The 23234-nt window shown below is 36.5% G+C and overlaps 1 long non-coding RNA gene across 1 annotated transcript; it reads right to left on the bottom strand.

Annotated features, from left to right (window-relative positions):
- Positions 1-704: 704 nt before the first annotated feature.
- On the bottom strand, positions 705-5375 carry LOC140164654 (uncharacterized). The gene is made up of 2 exons (XR_011860551.1): positions 4947-5375; positions 705-1506 (listed from the first exon to the last, which is right to left on the bottom strand). It is a non-coding gene; the product is annotated as an uncharacterized lncRNA (long non-coding RNA).
- Positions 5376-23234: the final 17859 nt, after the last annotated feature.

Raw genomic sequence — 23234 nt, 5'->3', positions numbered from 1 at the left:
GGTTGAATTTGTACGTTTTGCATGATTGTAATGCCGGCCCAATCTTGAATTAAAATACCATGAAAGCCTAAACCTGAAATGCTTGAATTAAGGTAATACACTATTTTAAAGTGTTGCGATTTGGTAGTTCACAACATCTTGCGAATGGTAATGAGCTTTGGCAAAAATTACATTGCTCATTTCCTTGCGAGCGTGTAGAAGAATTCAAATATCACAGAAATAATTTTGTAGGTCCTGCGGTTCTTGAGTTATGTTGTAAAGAGGGCTGAAACAACAACACTTTTGTAAAATGTACATAACTCATTAACAACAATAAATTAAGCAAGTTTTCAAATTATATAGTTTGTAGAATGAACTTTTGCAAAACATCAATGTGTTATTTGCCAATAATTTATTGATCTAGAGACTGAAAATCGATTTTTATGGTTGCTTCGACCAACAACACCTCGTCTACCCTTACGTATTTATATTAAAACCGGTTTTCTTTGCTAAACCCTTACTATGACTATCCATACATCACACAACATACACACAACAAATATAGCATTTTGGTGTCGGTTTATTGCTGCCAAACGAGAAGCACACACTGTGCCATGCTATACAGAACTAGGATATCATGCCTACGCTAATACAATAGGGCAGCCTACCACAGGAATCAACGTGATAACTAGGGGGCTGCGCAACCTCAAAAAACTTGAACACAATTTTTATTTCTTATTTTTATTTTTGTTGAACAAGAAAAATCTGAGGGCATAGTACTTGGCTCCTGCCTAGGCTATCCCATGCCAACGTGGTGTTGATTCCTTCCTTCCCGCTATAAACAGTCTTAATCGACCAAAATCCCACCCGAGACTAAAACTGGCTTTAATAAAAATATTTACTAATGATTCTAAACAATCATGCTTCTGAGAAGAAGCAACTTGACACACACTACTTAAATTCAACTGCGCAACAGAATAGAACGTGTTGCCGTGATAGAAACCGAACCTGAAGTGAGGTTACTCACGCACTCTCCCACACAGGAATAGTCATACTATTACGTAACGCAAAGAACATCAATATATTCTTATTCGGGGGCACTCAACCGAATATATTTTCATTTATTTGTTAAACCCTTACTATGACTATCCATACATCACACAACATACACACAACAAATATAGCATTTTGGTGTCGGTTTATTGCTGCCAAACGAGAAGCACACACTGTGCCATGCTATGAAGTCCAAAGTCAGGGCTGCTGGCAAAAAATGTCATAATCGTGGAAGTCAAATCCACCGTGCATTCCAACAGTTGGAACCACATCAGAGTCGTCACTCTTTACTAAACTTTACATATGAGCCAAAAATGCCAATCTGGTTAGTCTCTTTGATTAATACTTAGATTAACCCAAATCAAATTTGTGAAAATGGAATGGGCCTATTATTAAATTAAGAAATGTCCATATTGCAATCCTCGAATCGCCATGCTTCACAGTAACATCTGCAAGTCTTCCGCACATACATATCTGCAAAAAAATACACAAATCTGTGAGAAACTTAATGTCGTAAATGCAAATTTTGCGACTTTGAGTCTACAATCCTTACCATGCAAAAAACACAACCCAACTCATGAATTATTGGGATGAGAACTCCTAATCCCTCCGAGTGATGAAGATAATAAAATCAAATTTCAAAATCTTCAGATCGGAATTGTCATGACTGAAATTATTGTCAGAAATAAGAAATTCAGCTCGATCAATCATACTACCTGATATGACACTATGACCAATATTATCTTGACAAACTATATAACACTGCGCCTTATTACTTGTCTATATGACACTTTGCCATAATACCACGTATACTGAATGAAGACCAGTCTTCTGCCTTATGTGGACCATATGCCATGCTAAGAGCTCAGAACTGACAAACCAAAAGTTTGCATAAGGGAACTTCTATTAAATATAGAAGATTCTTAACAAGAAATAATAAAACGACATATTAGCAATGTACACTATTAACGAACAGTTGTAGCTCTAATTGCAAAGTATGACAACTTCTAGGATATCAATTAATGACAATCCTGGATAATGACCCGATCTTAACATTTTTGACGAACCATATACCAACCTGCTTGAAATTTTGAAATGAATATCAATCTTTGCTCCTTAATCCTTTAAAAAAAGTCCTTTCTCTGACGCTATTATGCGCAAAACGTAACTCCCTTAGGCACTAAATCATTGACATAGACTACTGTATGACAACCAATCATATTACACGACTTATATAGCATTGATCCATTATATCATCTTGAATGAATTTATATGACAAGTGGGTCACAATACCTGCCTTATAAAGCACATTGTCATAATAACCCGTCATACTGTATGACTACCGGCCTCCTGCCTTATCTCGGACTAGATGCCACTAACAAGAGTAGGCCTACATGACAGGATCTATGTCTCTAACTTACCTTGCCATCTGAATGACGATTAGCCATATAGAGCTCGTCTTGATTGTGAACACACCATTATTGATATCAATATCTTAGCATAATAGAATTGAAGTCATAACCTTAATATTATCTGGACTACGACACTATAATAATCTCAGACAAGAATACCAAATGATCGAGAATCCATCTGCCTTACATGGCACTAGGCCTAAGCCACAACCATTAGTCTTTTCTGCCACTACAATATCTTGCTATATCGAATAACGACCAGCCAAAGAGCCACTCCTGTTTACCGTTAGGGCCTACCATTATTATGATCAATATCTTACCATAGTAACTGAGAAGTCATGGCCAGGATATCTGCACTGGGCCACTAATATCTTACCAAATGACCGCAATCTGCTTTAAATGAAAGTATAAGCCACTAGCATCTTATGATACTAAATAACAACCATTCATACCTGTCTAGTATTATAGCATTTAGCCATTAAAATAATGCCATATTAAAATCTATCTTTTCTGTCAGTTTAAACCATTATTAAATATCTTACCAAAGAAAAAGAAAAGAGCCGAAATATCGGACTTAATTGCACTATCCAAGGACAACCAGTCACAATATTGTTGCATAGGACTATATCACAATATCATTCAAAAATGTGTAAATCTATTTTACAAAATGACAACCCGTCCTAAATGACACTATGCTACTAATATAATGGCTTAATAGTCTGCACCACTATATAAACTCATATCAAGTGACCACCGGTCATAGAGCCCAACTGTTAATTTATTTTATAAGAATTTTGGTTACAGTAAAATTGCACTGTGTGTCTTCTTTGACAATTATGCTGAAAACCAACCCAAAAACGAGGATCAGAAGTCATACAATCAGTATAAACCGCTTATACTTCACATAGGCCTACCTGTTATTTCTGTTTTCTGATAACGACCTGCTGTCTGAGAGCATAGATATAATATGATTACTAAAAACTCATCAACTGATTGAGCTTATCTCGGTATCCAATAGTGATTGGATAACAACATCGGCTGTCTGACATGTCTGACAGCAATAATTTTGCCGAAAACCATGACAAAACACTGATCCAAACTGTTTGGGAAAATCTGCCGTCCGACATCATTACTATTGCCATTAGACCATGACAAAACACCCCGGCAAAACACTCATCCAAACTGTGTGGATAAACCTGCTGCCTAAGAACATTACTTTTGCCATTAGGCCATTACCAAACACCCTACCAAACTGGCTGTAAGGAAAACTTGCTGTCTGACAGCATTACTATTGCCATTATGCCATGACAAAATACTCGTCCAAACTGTTTGGGTAAACCTGCTGCTCGAGAGCATTTACACTTCCGCCTTTATACAATGACCAAACACCCTTCCAAACTGTTTGGGAAAATCTACCGTCCGACATCATTACTATTGCCATTAGACCATGACAAAACACCCCGGCAAAACACTCATCCAAACTGTGTGGATAAACCTGCTGCCTAAGAACATTACTTTTGCCATTAGGCCATTACCAAACACCCTACCAAACTGGCTGGAAGGAAAACTTGCTGTCTGACAGCATTACTATTGCCATTATGCCATGACAAAATACTCGTCCAAACTGTTTGGGTAAACCTGCTGCTCGAGAGCATTTACACTTCCGCCTTTATACAATGACCAAACACCCTTCCAAACTGTTTTGAAAAACTTGCTTTCTGACAGCATAGTAAAAAAACAACAACTTTACAGATCTACTCACCAGAAACAAGACAGCAATATTTATCATTATATTCGTGTCAATACATTATGTAGATTGTATGCCAGCTAATGTGGCTTACCTGTTAACACCGGGCTGTTAACTAATCCGAGGAATACACCTCTGCCTATTTCTTTGTTTTACAAATTTAGCATTGACCCTTCTACGAGGCTGAAACATAATTTCCAATGAAATATTGCATTTCCTGAATTACCAGGATTCCTGTAACTCTAGTATAATCACCGGGACATATTTAAGTCCATTTGGTACCGAATACCACTAGGGGCAAATCAAAGTCCCTGAACAACCAATTTTTATCGGATGGACTATCACCGTAGGAATTAAGCTTATTGGTGATGCTAACAATTTTTACTTTATTTGAATATGATGACCATCATGATCAAAAGAGAACACATCTATACCGTCTAAATCTAGAATCCAACTTAAAGGACCCAAGCGTGTCTCCACACAGATCGACCGTTAAAACAAACAAACAAACAAACAAAACTTGGAATTTTATTATAAAAACTAGGAACATGGTCTAAGGTATGCGATCCTTATTGAAAAAATGTTTGACTCATCAAAACACTAATTAGATTCTGAAACTCATCGCATTCTAGCACAAAATAATAAAAACAATATCTAACAGATCGGGTATAAAAAAACTACCGCCTACACTTCTAAAATCTACTACTGTGATATTTTTCGAAGTCCTAAAACAATCATTTCTTTGGTTAACTCACCTCTTAATATTGGATTCCACTTAGAATTTGATCAATCCAGATTAAAACGTATTTAATAAATTATTGATCTCTACAAGAGTGACTGAAATGATTGATGCAAAAACACATCAGTGATTATGTAAATTATAATCATTCACTTAACTTGCTCAGTCCCCGGAACATTGTTCCGTCTTTGCTTCGTTAGCTTCGTAATCAATACTCGGTGATAAAGATCACGCTGTTAATTCCACCATCTCATTCTTCATTGTGTACAAACGGCTATCTGTCGTCTTGTAAGTTGTATACTGTATGGAAGATAAAAACCAACAATCATGAATGAAAATCAGAACTCTTAAATGCATTATTGATGCTGATGTGAGACCTACCTGGCATCTCAGTGGTGAATGCGAATAGTACATGCAATTTTTCCCGAACAGCGCCGGGCAAACCTATATTATTACAGAATATTACCGACTTCTTATCCCTTCTCGCCTTATCTTGACTTTCTTGTTACTACACATCGCCTGTTATGTCGATTAACGTACAGATCATCATGCATCTTGTTTGTTAGCTTTTGTTAACCTATTTCTTGAGATTTTTGTAACTAATGATATATACCTACTCCTTGAAATCTGATCGAAAATAAACCTAAATTAACCATAGGAATGCAAGTAGTTGCTCCATAACAACTGCTCTCCAACTACTGTCAAGCCATAATAGCTCATAATAACGGTTTAAATAATACAGATACACCAGTAATTACTGCTATTAAAATAATTACAAAACTATGATCCCAATTTAATATACTGGGATATCGAACTACTTAACTTAATCACGTGGAATCGGAGCGTCTTCTTCCAGCCGCTTCTGAGTAGGCCTACACTGATGAACCAAGAAACTCATCGCAATGTTCAGGAAAAACACTATAAATATAGCGCTAGCTCTGTGGATGTACACCTTGCGTACTTGCAAAATACAGAAATGCTGCACATTTAATGAAATATACAGATGATATCGCCATAAAAACAGTCAACTATGGAAAACCTTTGTAGTGTAAATCAGCGGGAAAAACAACTGCGCAACAGAATAGAACGTGTTGCCGTGATAGAAACCGAACCTGAAGTGAGGTTACTCACGCACTCTCCCACACAGGAATAGTCATACTATTACGTAACGCAAAGAACATCAATATATTCTTATTCGGGGGCTCTCAACCGAATATATTTTCATTTATTCACAGTTCAACGATCGAGTGGTGGCTAAAAGCTGCTAAACACATCGCGTGTATTGGGGGGGTGCATGTGTATGTGTATTGAATCATCAGATCATTCAATCAGTAACGTATTATTAACTGAGTGCATGATCGGTAATCGATATTCGTCTTACGTCTTGGCGTATAAACTGTGTGCATGTCGCAGTTTTTTGCAGTACGTCTTACGTCTTGTTTGTTCGTCCTAGATGTGTCAAGTTACGCCAATATTTATGATAATAATACGATCGGCGAGCATTGTAAAGCGCTGGAATGAAATAGCAATTTTCTTCGTTTTAATATACCTCATTTGTTTAGCTCAAAAGTAAAAGGGGACAATGTGATCAGTGACAACTAACATTTAAATAGGAATCTATTCTTTATGCAAATCACACATTATGGCTTTAAACAGTACTTAGGTGCGCGCGTAGCATATTCATCCTGAAACCCATTCCGTTTCAGTACGTATTGTGTACAAGATGTGATGTGTAAAATATGATAATTGATCTTTTAATACAAATATTTAAAATATATATAAAAAAATCAACTCTTGAACACAAGTGTAACTGTAAGTTTTGAACTTTAACTCTTGAGGCATATTATAGTCAACCTGATTAGTACCCCGGGTGATTTAAGTCGGGTACTTTCAGGGGATGCTTATTCATGTATTACAATAGACTATGCCATAGTCCAGTTTTGATAAATAAAAATACGTTATTAATCATGATGAACGCATTCAGTTGAACTCGAAATTATACTGATATTTATTACATCAAAATACTAGTATAAAATGGTTATGAAAAGTTTATATAATTATATTTGTGACAGAAAAAGTAAAGTATACGTAGGCTTATATTATTGAATGCAACATATCATAATGGCATGGCATAACTATAATGGCACTTCAATACTGAACAATTCTAATTTTAGAATCTGCCCGTTTATTACGAGTTAAAAATGGACTATGGACTTGGGAAGCTAACAAACAGTGAGTACGGTGACTGAAAAGATGATCAGTTGTGAAAATCTATCAATTGTGCACATATTAATTAAATCGGAGTTTTAAAGCTTAAATGCAATATCCAGAGTATGCACAATCCCGGGGCACAATCATGACAATGGGTAAGTGGACTACGGAGTAGTCTAGTATTACAATGAAATGGAGGTCAAAATGGGGGAAGTAACACACATTATTTTATACCTAGGCTACTATATAAGAATTGCTCAGCTGCAATTCCATATTAAAGGGCATGAAATAAAGTACGCATTTCCAACATTGTGCTATATCACCATTCGCTAAAAACATGTTTTTGCTTATGACCACAAAACTTGATTGGGAATTACTGAAGCGACCACATACAGACTGGCATGTATGTTACAACATAATGCTCACGTTGCGTTGCCGAGAATGAGCTACGGCATGCTACGACATTATGCACGCTATGACTCACACTTGTTTCCATGACACAAAAATCTCTTTGCCATTTGACATTTGAAGACCTGAGCGCAAGAAGACCGTAAGTCCACTTGGCCCCTCAACATGTATACACTAAATTTGCGTATAGTGTCGTATAGTTTGGTAATGTTTTATACATGTTCAGGGGCCAAATCAAATCTTTCACAGCCTTTCATGATGTTTTCACCCTGGAACATGTATTAAACATTATAAAACCCTAAGAAAGTACACGTAACTTTAGTGTATACATGTTGAGGGTCCAAGTGGACTTACGGTCTTCTTGCGCTCAGGTCTTCATTTGGAGATATTGCTTTATGAATGTGAACGTTGTGAGCATAACGACCAAAAAGTAGAGCTGCATGTAAAAGCTAATTTAGGCAATAATTGTGTATTTAAATACAAACATCAATTTGCATCATACAATTTGGTCATAATTTGAAATCAATTGTGATGTGCCCTGAATAATTTAATTTGATCCTTAAGTTTGTTTGCATGCAAAGACATATTTCATGAGAGACGTGAATCATCTCTAATGATTCAAGAACAATTCAGCCAGCCAGATTGCATGAGGGATGGGAATCCTCTCTCATGCAATCAAGTTGATGCAAGAACAATTCTGATTTTGGGAAGTTCCCACATGACCCAATGTTATCATTGTTTTGCAACATTATCACCCCGATAGATAGGGTACAGGGCGTTAGTCCGACACGCCGCTAGTCCGACACGCCGCTAGTCCGACACGCCGCTAGTCCGACAACAGAAATTCCCTATACTTAGAGGTGCGTCAGTCCGAAAATGAAAAGCACGGCGCTAGTCCGAAAAAAAGCATGCGCTAGTCCGAAAATGAAAACCACTGCAACAGTCCGACACGCCGCTAGTCCGAAATTTAATTACGCCGCTAGTCCGACAAAAATTCGGACTAGCGGCGTGGTTTATAATTTTTAAAAACACGCCGCTAGTCCGAATCTGAAAAGCACTTTTTCAGTCCGACACGCCGCTAGTCCGAATCTGAAATACACTGCGCTAGTCCGAATCTGGAAAATACTCCTTCAGTCCGACACTGCGCTAGTCCGAATCTGAAAACACGGCTCTAGTCCGAAACTGAAAACCATAGCGCTAGTCCGAAACTGAAAAGCCATGCGCTAGTCCGAAATTGAAAACGACTGCGCTAGTCCGAATCTGTGGAACACTGCGCTGGTCCGAATATTCGGACTGCGCAGTGTTTCTGGTTCGACTAGCGCAGTGGTTTTCAATTTCGACTAGCGCAGTGTTTCACAAATTCGGACTAGCGCAGTGGTTTTCAATTTCGGACTAGCGCCGTGCTATTTAGACTTAAGCATATGATTAACTGTCTCTAAGCTTCAGTTTAATGCAGGTATTTGCATGCTTTTTTTAATGTATTTATTACTTAATTCGTTTTTATCTTTTAGGGTGGACAAACTATGGCACAAGTCAAGGTAGCACGAGTTACCATGTTTTTGCAAGCTAATGTAAAACTATGAGGGCAAATCTTTTTAACGTATATCAAAATATTTAAGATAAGGGGGGGGGGGGTGGGTGGGTGTTTGTCGAGAAATAAATTTTGCTGGTATATCATGACCGGGTTTACCCTTTGCTGGCCCCTGCGCAACATGATTGTCACCCATCTTCAGTGACGTACCGTGGCCGCTCCTACCCCGGGGTAGTCCGAGGTGCTCTGACGATAACACTCCGATCGCCAGGCAATCCACGTTATAACGTGGGACAACGCAACCGCTACGTGAACGAGCTAACCCCGGGGGGCTGAAGGAAATTCAATTTAGCCGCCCCTTCCTCAACAGCCCGAAAAGGTTGACCCAATTTTTTTTTCGGTGGAATTGAAAAAGTGAAGAGCAAAAAAAAGCAACACATTTTGATGTATAGTACCATTTTTTCAAAATATTTCAATTTTTTTCCGCCTTTTTTCTTTACTAATTCTTTTTGCCGCCCTTCTTCTTCCACCGCCTCTTCGTTTTGGCCGCCCCTGCTTTAACCCCGGGGGGCTCGTGCCCCCAAAGCCCCAAAAAAAATACGCGCATGCATCTTCGGATAGAAGACTTCCCTCCCCCACACTGTAATCCAAGCTGTCCTCAGAACTCCTTCACCAGAAAAACGCACAAAATTTTGATACAAATGTGCGAAAATGTGCTATTTCAGTGCTAAAATCAAAGAGGGATGTACCGGAGTCACCGAGCCAGTGGGCAAAGTTCCCTAATCATCCCACTCATCTGCTACTAAAAGAACATTACTGGGACAAATGCGCAAGTGCAATTTCGATGCTAAAATGAACACAATTGTCCTATATAATAATAATCTTTCTTTATTGAGGGTAATTCCACTTCAGTGTCAAGCACTGCTTTCCAAGCAGGCCCTCATACAATTATAAAATACTGTAATACATATTGATACATAGTAAATTTACATCTTACACATGGTAAATCAATAACATAATAAATAGTATTGAACTCATATGGCAAAGATTATACAAAATACAAGCTAAAGCTAAAATGTCCTTATAAAAAGGTATATCGCTCATGTATGACTTTGATGACTGTTACTTACGATAAATACAAGTTTGTACTTTTGTCTTTCAAAACAAATATGCATTAGCGATTTTGAATACTTGATTATGTAATGACATTAGCATAAACACAATGGCGTATGGACTGATTTATGGTTAAAAGTAGTCAAGAAAATCTCACGCCAAATTAGAGGTATTGTTACATAATTCAAAATATTTCGAGAATAAAAGTATGGAATCTGGCGCGATTTTACAACTTTGTAGACCTATAACATAGGGTTGATGCTATACTATTTTTAGACCTATACCATTTGTATTAACAATAAAGGAATCATGTTGAATATCTTCGATTTTGAGCAGGGTTTTTTCACCTGTTGTTCTTTACATAATAAGAGATAGCAAGATTAATCGAAGATCTTTCTATATGCTGGCTGCTCCGATTAAAGAATAAAATTTGTTCATCCTAACAACCACCTTAGTAAACGATCCCAAACGCTCTTGTAACATATATTAAATGCGCCCTCTGTTGTTGTATCTATGTCAGTTTTGAAACCAACAATACACAAATTTACAAATAGCACATTTGAGATAAGGTGAATATATTTTTGCTATCTTCACACTTTGGGGATCTGCCCAGAGGTGAACTACAGAAGTGAAAATCTATTCACGTCCCTAATAATCGTCTTCTTGAAAATCTATCTTGTGTTTGTGAGCTGCGAGTGGGCTTTGAAGCGCATGATCGAGGGACGGTCAATAAGTTTGTTGAACAAAGTACAAATTACTTGAATTAACACCCGCTAAATTCTTTGCATCTCACTTTACTTTTTAGCATGATCATTGCATAACTTAATGAACCTGTCCCTACTACACTCATAGAAATGACTTGTTCGCCTTGTTGGCGCAATTCAAAAGGAGTAAGTTTGGACAACTCAAAAATAGTGTAAAAGTTGTCAAAACAAAATTCATTTTAGTTATCCGAACTTAAAAAATGCTGAAAAAGCTCAAAAAGCTCCGTCAACTAATCAACTTTGTTGGCATTACTTAAAAAGTTGATGTAAGTCGTTGCGTCAACTTTTTAAGTAATGCCAACTTCTGAATTCAAGTTCAGGGAACTTAGAAAAAAAAACAATGTTCAAAGAACCAAGTAGTTGAGATATTGTAACTCAACATGTAAGTTGATGTAACTCCTTCATATTAAGTTACTGGTACTTATTGTTTTGAGTTATTCCAATTTGGTACTTTGTTACTTTTTCTGCACAATTAGCAGTATTCAAATGATTATTTTTGTAATCAGTGCAACATTTTGTATACTATCTTAGTTTCATTTTCTGAGTTGTAACAACTCAATAAAGTAAGTGCAAATGAGTGCGACCAACATAATGATATCGAGTCAGCGTTACTCAAAATTGTACGCGTTGGCATTACTCGGAAAGTTGACGCAACGACTTACATCAACTTAACTGAGTAATGCCAACAAACAATTTCTATGAGTGTACCCTTGAAAACTTGAGAACTTTCTGCCAGTAAACTGAGAGTTTGCTGATTGTTCCATAAGCAAATCTGCACTGTAAAGGCTCACCAACATCAACAATGATCACAATAAATTAAAAAATTAAGGGTAATGCATTATCCTTTACACTCAAATAATGTATCCGAGGCAGTAAATAAGGCGACGAAAAAAGAAAACCCTGTTCTACGGGCAGTGCCGCCGACAAGGAAGGATAACCGGGTGCGTTACCCCCGGGGCCCGGGGTCATAGGGGGCCCGTAAGAAGTGAAGAAAACATACTTTACTATGGGGCAGTAAAAGCAAAGAAAAGGGACCTCACGGCCCGTAAAAGGTAATGAAAAAATACCTTGTAATTAAAGCATATTTTCTTTGCTTTTTCTATACGGGCCAACAAAGGTCTCTTTTCTTGTTATTAGGCCTAAGGTATCTAGCTCTTCTTTGCTTTTTACGGGCCCTCCGAGGTCTCTTTTTTCTTTTTATGGGTCCATTAAGGTATCTTTCTTTGCTTATTAAGTTTTTTTACATACTCACTAAGGTCTCTTTCCTTTCCTTTACGGGCCTATGGTATCTTTTCTTTGCTCTTCACGGGCCCACTTCCATACTGTCTCTTTTCTTTGCCTTTACGGATCCATTATAAGGTGTGTTTTCTTTGCTCTTTTACGGCCCATAAAAAGCAAACAAAAGTAGCGGGCCCGTAAAAACAAAGAAAGGAGACGTGCATTTAAGAAAAACCAAGGTATCCTTTGAAGCACACACTCTAATAAGTAAGTTTCACTTGAATTTACTGTTTGCTTTTGCCAAAATGATCATCCTTGATATAATGAAATCTTCGAGAAATCGGAGGAGTGCAGCAGCTTAATCGTGGGAACACAAAATACAATTTTTCGCGCGCTTCGCGTGCATTGTGCCCTATTATTTGATCATTTACCTTAAAATGGGCAATTTTCCAGCGCTTCGCACGGAGTTTGTTTCAATAAGTTCAATATGGAAGCAAAAGTCGCTAATTCGAATTGCAAATTTTCACGCGCTTCGCACGTATTTGACCAGGTCAACGGTTCATACTTGGATCATTTTAGCTTCAAATTGGCTTAAAATTAGCAAATTTTTGTTTGCACTTTGCGTGGAAGTTATTAAGGGAGCAAAATGAAACTTTCAAATTGCAAATTTGTGCGCGCTTAACTCGCATTTGTGTCCTTCAATGTTCATACTTGATTATCACGATTATTGGCAGCTAAACATGCTTCTTTCGCTCCGCTTCAACATATGTTCAAGGATTTTACACCAACCTCCTTCCCCATGTCACAAAGAAATTTACACCAACCCACACGTTCAAATTGCAAATTCTTTACAGATGGTAAAAAAAGCCCGACCGACCCAACTTCAAAGGTCCCGTAGTTTTCGTCGCCTGATTTGGCGCACAGCCGAACCCATTATTTAAACGTATAATGCTGCACCATTTATTTCTATTCTATTAACACAAAATTGTGCGATTTAAAGAGAAAATATCACGTTTTGCCCAAATATTTGAAGCAAATAATATACTGCATCGCGCTTGGGGACATTCGGTGAGCGCAAAATGTACACCATATGGGGTCATTAGGTGAGAGACGGACCGTTTGGATCTAAATGGGGGGGGGCATTGGGTGAGAATAAATTATGACCTTTTTTAAAATGGGGTCTTTGGATGAGAGCCAAATGAAGCCTCGAAAATTGAATTTCTAGTTCTAAATGGCTTTGTTATATCCAAAGAAGTAACAAAATCAGTGATAGATGACTTGTTAATGTTCAAATGGAAATCTTTGGGTGACAGATCGAAAGGAAAAATATGGGGCCTTTGAGTGACAGAGCATGTTCTCATAAAGATATGGGGTCCTTGGGTTACAGCCCTACATACGCGTCACCTCCAAATTGGGAGTTCCCCTTGGTCCTTAAGAAGTCGAGAAACCAAAATACTCTCAAACAAACTGAGGACTAGTATAGTACATGTGAACTACTTCATGAGGTCATTTTGAGGTCCCCACTTTTATAAGGTCTTTTTCTCTCTCTCTCTCCTTGCCAAACCGTAGAAGTGGGGACATGGCCAAAATTCGGGTCCCCAGAACACGCTAACCATACGTCCTAGCATTATTTTGATGCCACTAGTCGATAGAGCGGCCCCTATTTCTGTTTGACATACGCCCACATAATTAATTCTGTGCATACGCCACTCTTACCCCCGATATATGCTTCCTTAAAAAGTGAGACACCAACAGGGGCTATTTTAACGTGCCTCCTGGCACGTTTGTGCAGTGAGATTAAAAAACTGTGCAGTGACAATTAAAAATCCGTGCTTAAAATATTCATATGCCATCAGAGATTTTATACTATGAGATAAGACACTCTTTACAAACTGCCTATACCATGCTATACCGCAGTTGAAGACAGGCAATTCGCAAGCGTCGTCGCCGGCCAAATCTTACTACGATCGTGTAATGAGAAGAGACCATAGAGTCCTACATAGAGGTCTGAGGAAGAGAGGGTCCGAATTCTAATTTATTAATTTATTAATTTATCGGAAAATCACATTTTTGTACCGCTCACAAAACAAAGAGTATAAGTCCGCCCACCGCTGTCAATCATTAATAAAACAAGCTCTGGCAATGACATAATCTTAATTATAAATGCGGAAATCACAATTGTACATGTACTGTCTGCTGTACTCCTGTCTTCCAACAAGTGCCGGAGTGTCGCGGTCCTGATGCCATTCGAAAAACTCATTTTTTTGCTATAGCCCTTATCATATGATCACTTTCAGGTGAAAAATGCGCGCTGCGCGCACTTAACACTTCATCACCCCTTTTCTCATGTTTCTTGAAATACTGAGACAAAATCAGGGTTTTTGCCTTTCCTCAATAGGGGATCTAAGGCGGATCACTTGACCACTCTCGTTTGAGCTCGCAACATTGATCATGCCAGTCAGTAAAAATAGTCTTTATACCTATAATAAGTGAACAAAGCGCCTGAATGCAGTTTTATTTGTGGGGGGATTCAATTTCAGGGTTAATTTTAAATGAAAGTGGGAGATTTTGTGTACTCATTTTGTCGGTGATTTTTTTTCTATGTTGTGTTGATTCAAGTACAAGGGCTTGAATCAAGGCTACCATTTCTCCGTGAGCATGTCGTGAATTTATTGTGAAATGAAATTTTAAACTTCTCTCTTCGCCTTCATTGTGAAAATCTTATTCTGTTATGATATGTTGATGCTGATAGATTCAAATCATTCTTCATCAAATTTCTAAATTAACAATTTGTATATATCAGTGTGTTCTTTGTGTATGTGGAGGGGGTGTATGGGAGTTTACTCCCCCATGAAAAATGCATTCCCTAACACCCTATATTGTAGGGCTATTTTACCTTAATTTAGGGCTAAATTAGATTGAAATAATTGAAAAAATTATCACAATAGCACAGGACCAAAATGATGCCTAACAGGGTTTTTTCCCCACAGACAACTGACCATAATATGCCACTGAACATGTAAAATACTTGGATCCCCAAAAGAACTTTTACGTGACCGCATTGTGGATTTATGTGTAATATGCCTAACTGTTTCACTGTAGTGTATTTATTATAGGCTATTTGTAGGTTTATTATGTTAAATTTGGTGTCAAAATAATTGAACGAGTTTTCTCAATGCAAAGATAATGTGTTTCCGGTAGGTAGAACCAGAATCTGCCGGTTACCAAGAAAGCAATGTTGAGCAAATTGTGTTATTGAGGGGATTTTTAATTTGAAAGTGCTTTCATAAAGTTATAAAATATCTTGCTTATATTGTTCGACTGGTTCCAAGGAATAAAATGGGGAAATGGCCACGTTTCTATAGGATACCTAATTAATGAGGTATAGGTCAAAGGATACAATGAAATTGTCAAGGGTCAAAAATGATGGTCCATATCAAATAAAAATAAAAATCAATTTATTCGTCATCTAATTCTAGAAACATATTGGCGTAGATCCCGGTGGATTACCAATATAGCAACTACCAATAGGGGGATGGTCCATACAATCATCCTATACCCATGGGCGTCAATCCCGGGGGGACAGGGAAACGTGTGCCACCCTCTCCGCCCACCTTTCGGCAATATGACCCATTTTTTGTTTTTTCAGCCACTTTTTAACTATTTTGTCCGGTTGTCCCCCCACATTTCAAGCCGGATTGGCGCTAATTATCCAACCCTATGTTGGCACCTGTATGTGGGTTTCTGACCAAATTAATCTCATATTTGTCCATTTTAACCTAAAAGGTGCAGCGTCTTATTTTGTCGCCAAAAAGTCCAGGATTCACTACACTTTAAGAATTCTTTTACAACCCCATCCCCTCCCATGTCCTAAATAAATATACGCCACTGTTCAACAACCTTACATTATATAGTTATTAGGTGAGGTTTGATACAGATTATAACTAGTAGAGTAGTTTGTATCTGATACGGACCCGGACTCCGAAACTAGGTGTAATCCGTATCACCCGAAACCGAACCTAATAACAGCTTTATCATACCGTTCAAATAATCTCACACAACGAGGAAAACTATTCACGGATGTATTTCTTGGCCTTAACACATGAACCCATGCCCCTCTCTGTTAGACTTGCTAATGTCATTTTGGCATTTTCGGCCCATTTAGTATATTAATGATCCCTTTTTTGCATATGAATGGGTCCTTTTTTAATAATTTCTTAATTTTAGGAGCGGATTATAGGTACTATTTGAAATTTTTGCCCCTCCCCCGTCCCCAAACTGGCTGGTCCACCTATGCCTCCAATGATTAAAATAAGTCTACATGAGGTCACAAATGTGGCACCAAAATGAGTGATTTGAACGTGTGGTAAAATCTCAGAAACTTAAGAGGCCAATTGATCACACCCCACCCACCCACCTACTTCGATGCCCACTGCGACAAAAGTAAACGTGCAGTGACTTTTTTCTTCTAAAATAGCCCCTGGAGACCAAAATGCTCTCACAAAAACTGGGGACTATATAGTGCTTTTGACCCACATAATGGGGTCATTTTGGGGGGTCCCCACTTTTTAAAAATCCCTCTCAACTCCACTTGGGCTAGCAACAATCCTGATTAGGAAAAAACATGTTCAGATGTTATGTCTCAAAGCCCATGGCAGTTGGAAAAACGAATGCGAAATGAGGTGTGTTTTTTTTCAGATTTTTATTTTCTAAGAACTTTTATATAAACTAAATTTTCAATTCAGATACCATTTTCGAGTGTTCAAAAGTACACAGCATAAAATTGCGGTTGATTTACACAATACAAATATCAATTGTGTTAAACCTAAAGACCAATTCAGTGATCCCATCAGCGCATGTGTAAAAAAATAAAATTGTTTATAAATTGCTTAAAAGTGAAGGATAAGTCATTTGGTATTTTTGAAATGACAAATTTGGCAAAAAACGATAAAAAACAGCAGTACTGACGAAGTTGAAGCCCCATTTAAATACATGTAGCTAATTTAGATACCGTCAGTATCTTACAGATTCGTTAAATACACAGCTTGCGGCTGAACCACTCGCAGGCTATGTTAGCACATCTATGACAATGACAAAGATACCAAAAATCTGAATTTTAATGATTTTTGCGATCGTCCGGATGAGCAAATCACTGAATGGGCCTTTAACAGTGCGAGTATCGAGCCAAATAACTTTTTTTCATGTCCGCTGCGCCGGTCACGTCACCAACATTACTAACATCGTTTGCGACTGAGTGTTGAGACTAGTGGATGTCCCTGAATTATGATACTGTCACGTGACTCGGCACGTCAAGGGTACATAACACAAAATAGCTATTTTTAGGTCTTAAAAAGTATTTTGTTATCTTTTTCACTATATTTTGAATTAATTTAAAGAAATTTTGATTTATTTCCTTTTATACAGGATGTCGATTTCAAACACAAGCATGATATATAGCCGACAATTGCCATTCGTCATTTTGATGCACATGAACGCATAATGGTTGCTGATTTGCCATTTTCATGAAGATATTAATTGATGTTAAGAGTAAACGTTTTTTGAACATCTTTTACAAGTGCAGAACTTCAAAATTGAAACATTCTCAGTACGTGCAGAATATTTAAAAAAAAGACGAGAAATGTCAATTACCGTTCAGTTATGTTCTATGCCGTTTTGTCCAAAAAGCAAACGAATGGTTATTTGAAATTAAATATTAATATAAATTAAACTTTGAATGTTATATCAATTTACAATACTGAACAGTGGTATAAATAAATAAAGCAAACTAGAAACTTAAAAATAACTTAAATCTAATTATTTTTATGCAATTTTATTAAAATTGAAGGTCCAAACTTGAAAAAAATTAGTTAAAAAAGAACAATGAAATTGAAAGGTTTCAAACTTGTATCAAAATCGGAACTTTTATTAGCTCCAAAAATCAGAAATCTGCTCTTGTATGCATTGTATGAATTTAACTCTGTGTGGTGTGTGGCTCAATCAATTCATTCAGTCATTCATTCATCTTTATTTCATTCAAATATAAAATATAACAGCACAACAATTAAACACATACACTGAATGAGGAGGTTCTCGGAAGGCCGGATGGCCTGTATTAAGAACCCCCTGTCCTAACAACAACAAAAAGTTTCAAAATAACAACAACAACAAAATATACCGCAAAATGTCAATACACAACCCACCCCCTCATTTACCCTAACAAAAACCAAAAAAAAAAAAGCCTGTTTTGTTATCAAGAATATGCAAAAAAAAAATTACCGTTATAAATTCAATACTACATTAAATATATTACAGATAATACGATACACAATTAAATTACTTTAAGCCGTACAAGGAAATTAGATAAAATACTAAATGTAATTAAGAATAATATTATCTTTCACTTTGGTTTTGAAATGCTTGATCGTCTTTATATTCTTTATAATTATGTTTCTCAAGTGAATTCCACTTAATTGGGCCCGCTGTTTTTAAGGTTTTATGAGCGAAATTCGTTTTAGATTTAGGAACCTGGTAATCTTCATTATTTCTCGTGTGGTACTTGTGCAGAGTACTCTGCCTTACAAAATACTTTTGAAATGCTTCTGGAAGTTGATTTGTAAAATGTTTATACATAAAAGTACTTAATTCGAGATCATAGGTATCGTAGACATCATTAAGTACTTATAGTTCTGAAAGAGAGGAGCGGAATGACTTAGGTAATGACTATATATACAATTCGAAGTGCCCTCTTTTGCAGCTTGAAAAGTTTATCTAAGTATGTTTTACAAGTGCTGCCCATGCTATAATACCGTAATTAACATAAGGAAGTATCAGTGTACAATATAATGAATATAGAATATGCTCAGGTACGAAATGTTTAATTTTGTTAATGATTCCTATACCCTTAGACATGTTTTTTGCAATGTTATCGATATGATTTTTCCATGTCAGGTTCTCGTCAATAGTTACTCCAAGAAATTTTGTATTTTTAACTCTTTCCAAATTCGTGTTATCCAATTCTATAGATACAATTCGCTACTTGCACGGTTCCGCCATTATGCACTATGTGCGGGGAGAGCCTCGAACTGGCAGCATACATGAAAGGAAGAATTATGTAACCTTACACAGAACGTTATGACTAGTTCAATTCCCATTCATGTATGCTGCCAGTTCGAGGCTCTCCCCGCACATAGTGCATAATGGCGGAACCGTGCAAGTAGCGAATGAGAGAGTGCAAGCTTCAATTATCCTGGATTATGACTCTTTTCATTAAATGGAATGGAAGATATCTCTAGAGGTGAATTTTATTAATTCAGTTTATTTTTGATCCAGCGCCTGATCATGCTGATGGTGCGTTTACATTTCCATGTGATTTCGTCTGTACAAATGTAATTATTGACCTCGTGATGATGCTGTGCCCCCCCCCCCACAAAAAAGAAATCATGCGTACTGGCCTGGTTTCATATATCTTGCCTGTTGTTAAAGCCATAATGTATGATTTGCTTCACAGCGACGCCCTCAATTTTACTCGGATTTCCACTTTTTGCACACTGCAAAAACAAGTGTTTTTATTTAAACACCATATTGTGTTTATTAGAGCAACACTTAATAAACACATAATTCATGTTAATGGTTCTAACACTAATGTTAATGGTTCTAACACTAATGGTTCTAACACTAATGTTCATAAATTAACACTTGGTGTTATATTACAAACACTAATGTTTTATAGTTATAATGCCCAGTGGTGTACTAAAATACCACGTAAAAGACTATATCCTGAAGTGCTTTAATAACAATAAAATTTAACTATTTAGATTAAAACCGGGGAGACCCGGTTTTATTCAGAGTTCACCGATCGAGTGCTTGCTAACATGTCCCGTGGATGTCACGTCAGCTTATATGTACATACGTCGAGCGCGATGCTCCGTGCAGTATTACATGTAGTACATGCAAATTTTGTAGGCGCTGGAATGAAATCTCAATTTTCTTCGTATACCTCATTTGTTTGGCTTGAAATTAAAAGGGGATAATGTGATCAGTGAAAACAAAAATTTAATTAGGGATTCAATCATGTTTCACCGTTGTTCATCACCGTTTAACAACGATGCGGCCGCGTCGTCTGCGTGGTTTACTTCGCGAGGGCAGCTTTAGCTGCCCGAGCGAAGCTAACCACGCAGACGCGCTGACGCGAGTTGTTAAACGGTGATGAACAACGGTGAAACATGATTGAATCCTTTCAACAACGAAAAGAAGCTAAAGATCGTATAATTCACGATTATTTCACGAGGAAATGTCAGTTAATCATTGTCACTAAGCCTTACAAAAACTTCGATGATTTCTCTGTTAATATCATCAATAAAACTACAGAATAAAACGGCAAAATGTAGCCGCTATCTGAAAATACTGAATTCAACTTGTAAGCTTGCATACGCACAAATGTTCCAGGCATGACGAATTTTACGCGCTCTCGCGTAACGCGTAGTCTCGCTCGCGTTCGCGTATACGCTACAGTAAAAGTGTGGATTCATCACGGATTAACAACGGTTGGCTCCTGTACAAAGGTATAGGAGGAGTTGTTGAAATAGGAATCTATTCTTTATGCTTATTATTACTTTAAATCTTGTTTGAAACAAATACCATGTGTTTGTTGATTTTTCACCAAGTAAAATGTACTGTAGGCCAGTGATTTGTATATGTTTTGAGACTAGTAAAAAAAATCTTAGTCCGAATTTGAAAAGCACTTCGCTAGTCCGAATCTGAAAAGCACTTCGCTAGTCCGAATTTAAAAAACACTGCGCTAGTCCGAATCTGAGAAACACTGCGCTAGTCCGAATTTCGGACTAGCGCAGTGTTTTTCATATTCGGACTAGCGCAGTGTTTTTTTTTAATTCGGACTAGCGCAGTGTCGGACTGAAGGAGTGTTTTCCCGATTCGGACTAGCGCCGTGTTTTTCAGTTTCGGACTAGCGCAGTGTTTTTCATATTCGGACTAGCGGAGTGTCGGACTGAAAAAGTGTTTTTCAGATTCGGACTAGCGGTGTGTCGGACTAGCGCATTGCATTTCACATTCGGACTAGCGGCGTGTCGGACTGGCAGAGTGTATTTTAAATTCGGACTAGCGGAGTGTCGGACTAAAAAGTGTTTTCAGATTCGGACTAGCGGCGTGTCGGACTAGCGGCGTGTCGGACTAGCGGCGTGTCGGACTGAGCGGTGCACCCCGATAGATAATGCCCGATTTAGGGACAAACACCTGTTTTTATATTATCATCCAAATTCCTCAATTTTTAAAGTATGGAAAAGAAACAATAAGAATATTTCAAGATAACGGTGAATGCAAAAATGTTATGGGCAAATATAAATGGAAATCATCTAGTTAACTTCAAATATAGAACATTTGTCGGAATAATGAAAATAATTCTTACTATTTTTTAACACGGTTAATAAAATGCATACGAAATAAAAATTCAATAGAAAACACAAATACGTAGGAAATAGGTCATTCAATGGAATACATTAAAAATATGTAATTCAGTAGAATACATAAGAAATTAAAAATTTAGCAAAGTGATGAAAACAGTCCTCATTAATTTCCTAATTTTTAATGGAATACATAAGAAATAGGTTATTCAATAGAATACATAAGAAATTGAAAACTTAGCAAAGTGATGAAAACGATCCTCATTAATTTTCTAATTTTTTAATGAAAGTTTTTAATGGAATACATAAGAAATAGGTTATTCGATAGAAAACATAATAAATAGTTTATTCAATAGAATACATAAGAAATTGAAAATTTAGCAAAGTGATAAAAACTAACCTCGTAAATTTCCCATTTTTAAAATCTAAAATCTAAAGTTAGTTACTTGTCTAATCAAATACAAAAGAAATTAGGTTATTCAATATAATACATAAGGAACTTAAAATTTAGGAAAGTGATGAAAAAGATACTCTTTAATTTCTTAATTTCTTAAGGGATCTAAAATGAGCGTTTATTGCGTTTCGACAGTATTTTTGTGGGACATGAGAGCACCTCAGACCTATCGAATTGCATTCTGAATACGAAGCATGTCTTTCTGATATCAAATAATTTTCATTTTTGAAAATCACAATATAATACAAATTTTATGACAAATTATAAAAATTTGATATTTTTCAAATTTTGATATATAACAGTCCTCGAAGTAAATTATATAAATCTAATGACATATTCTTAAAGTGTATGTAGCAAGGAGGAAAAGCCGACGGTCAATTGAAAATTTTGATCTTTCATATTGAAGATATGGATTTTTTCCCAAAAGACCTAATTTTTTTGGTGTTTTGGAAAAAAATCCATATCTTCAATACGAAAGGTCAAAATTTTCAATTGATCGTCGGCTTTTCATCCCACCTACATACTTTAAGTATAAATCATCAGATTTATAAAGTTTACTTCAAGTACTGTTAAATATCAAAATATCAATTTTAATGATTTGCCATAAAATGTGTATTAAATTGCGAATTTCAAAAAATCAAAATTATTTGATATCAGAATGACATTCTTCGTATTCAGAATGCAATTTGATATGTCTGATGTGCTCTAATGTCCCACAATAAATACTGTCCAAACGTTCATACCCCAGCCCTTAATACAATACAAAAGAAATAGGTTATTAAATAGAATACATAAGAAATTAAAATTTACCAAAGTAATGAAAACGATCTTCATTAATTTCCTAATTTTTTATACAATACAAAAGAAATAGGTTATTCAATTAAATACATAAGAAATTTACAATTTTAGCAAAGTGATGAAAAAGATCCTCTTTAATTTCCTATTTTTAAATATAATACAAAAGAAATTAGGTTATTCAATAGAAAACATAAGAAATAAGTTATTCAATAGAATACATAAGAAAAGCAAAGTGATGAAAACTAACATCGTAAATGTCCTACTTTTTAAATACAATACAAAAGAAATAGGTTATTCAATAGAAAACATATGAAATGGGTAATTCAAAAGAATATATAAGAAATTGAAAATTTAGCAAAGTGATGAAAACGATCCTGATGAGATATGAATA

This window comes from Amphiura filiformis, chromosome 11 (assembly GCF_039555335.1).
Source record: "Amphiura filiformis chromosome 11, Afil_fr2py, whole genome shotgun sequence".
NCBI classification, from domain to species: Eukaryota; Metazoa; Echinodermata; class Ophiuroidea; order Amphilepidida; family Amphiuridae; genus Amphiura; species Amphiura filiformis.
Note: the sequence above shows the minus strand (reverse complement) of the source record. Positions and strands in the feature narration are given on the sequence as shown.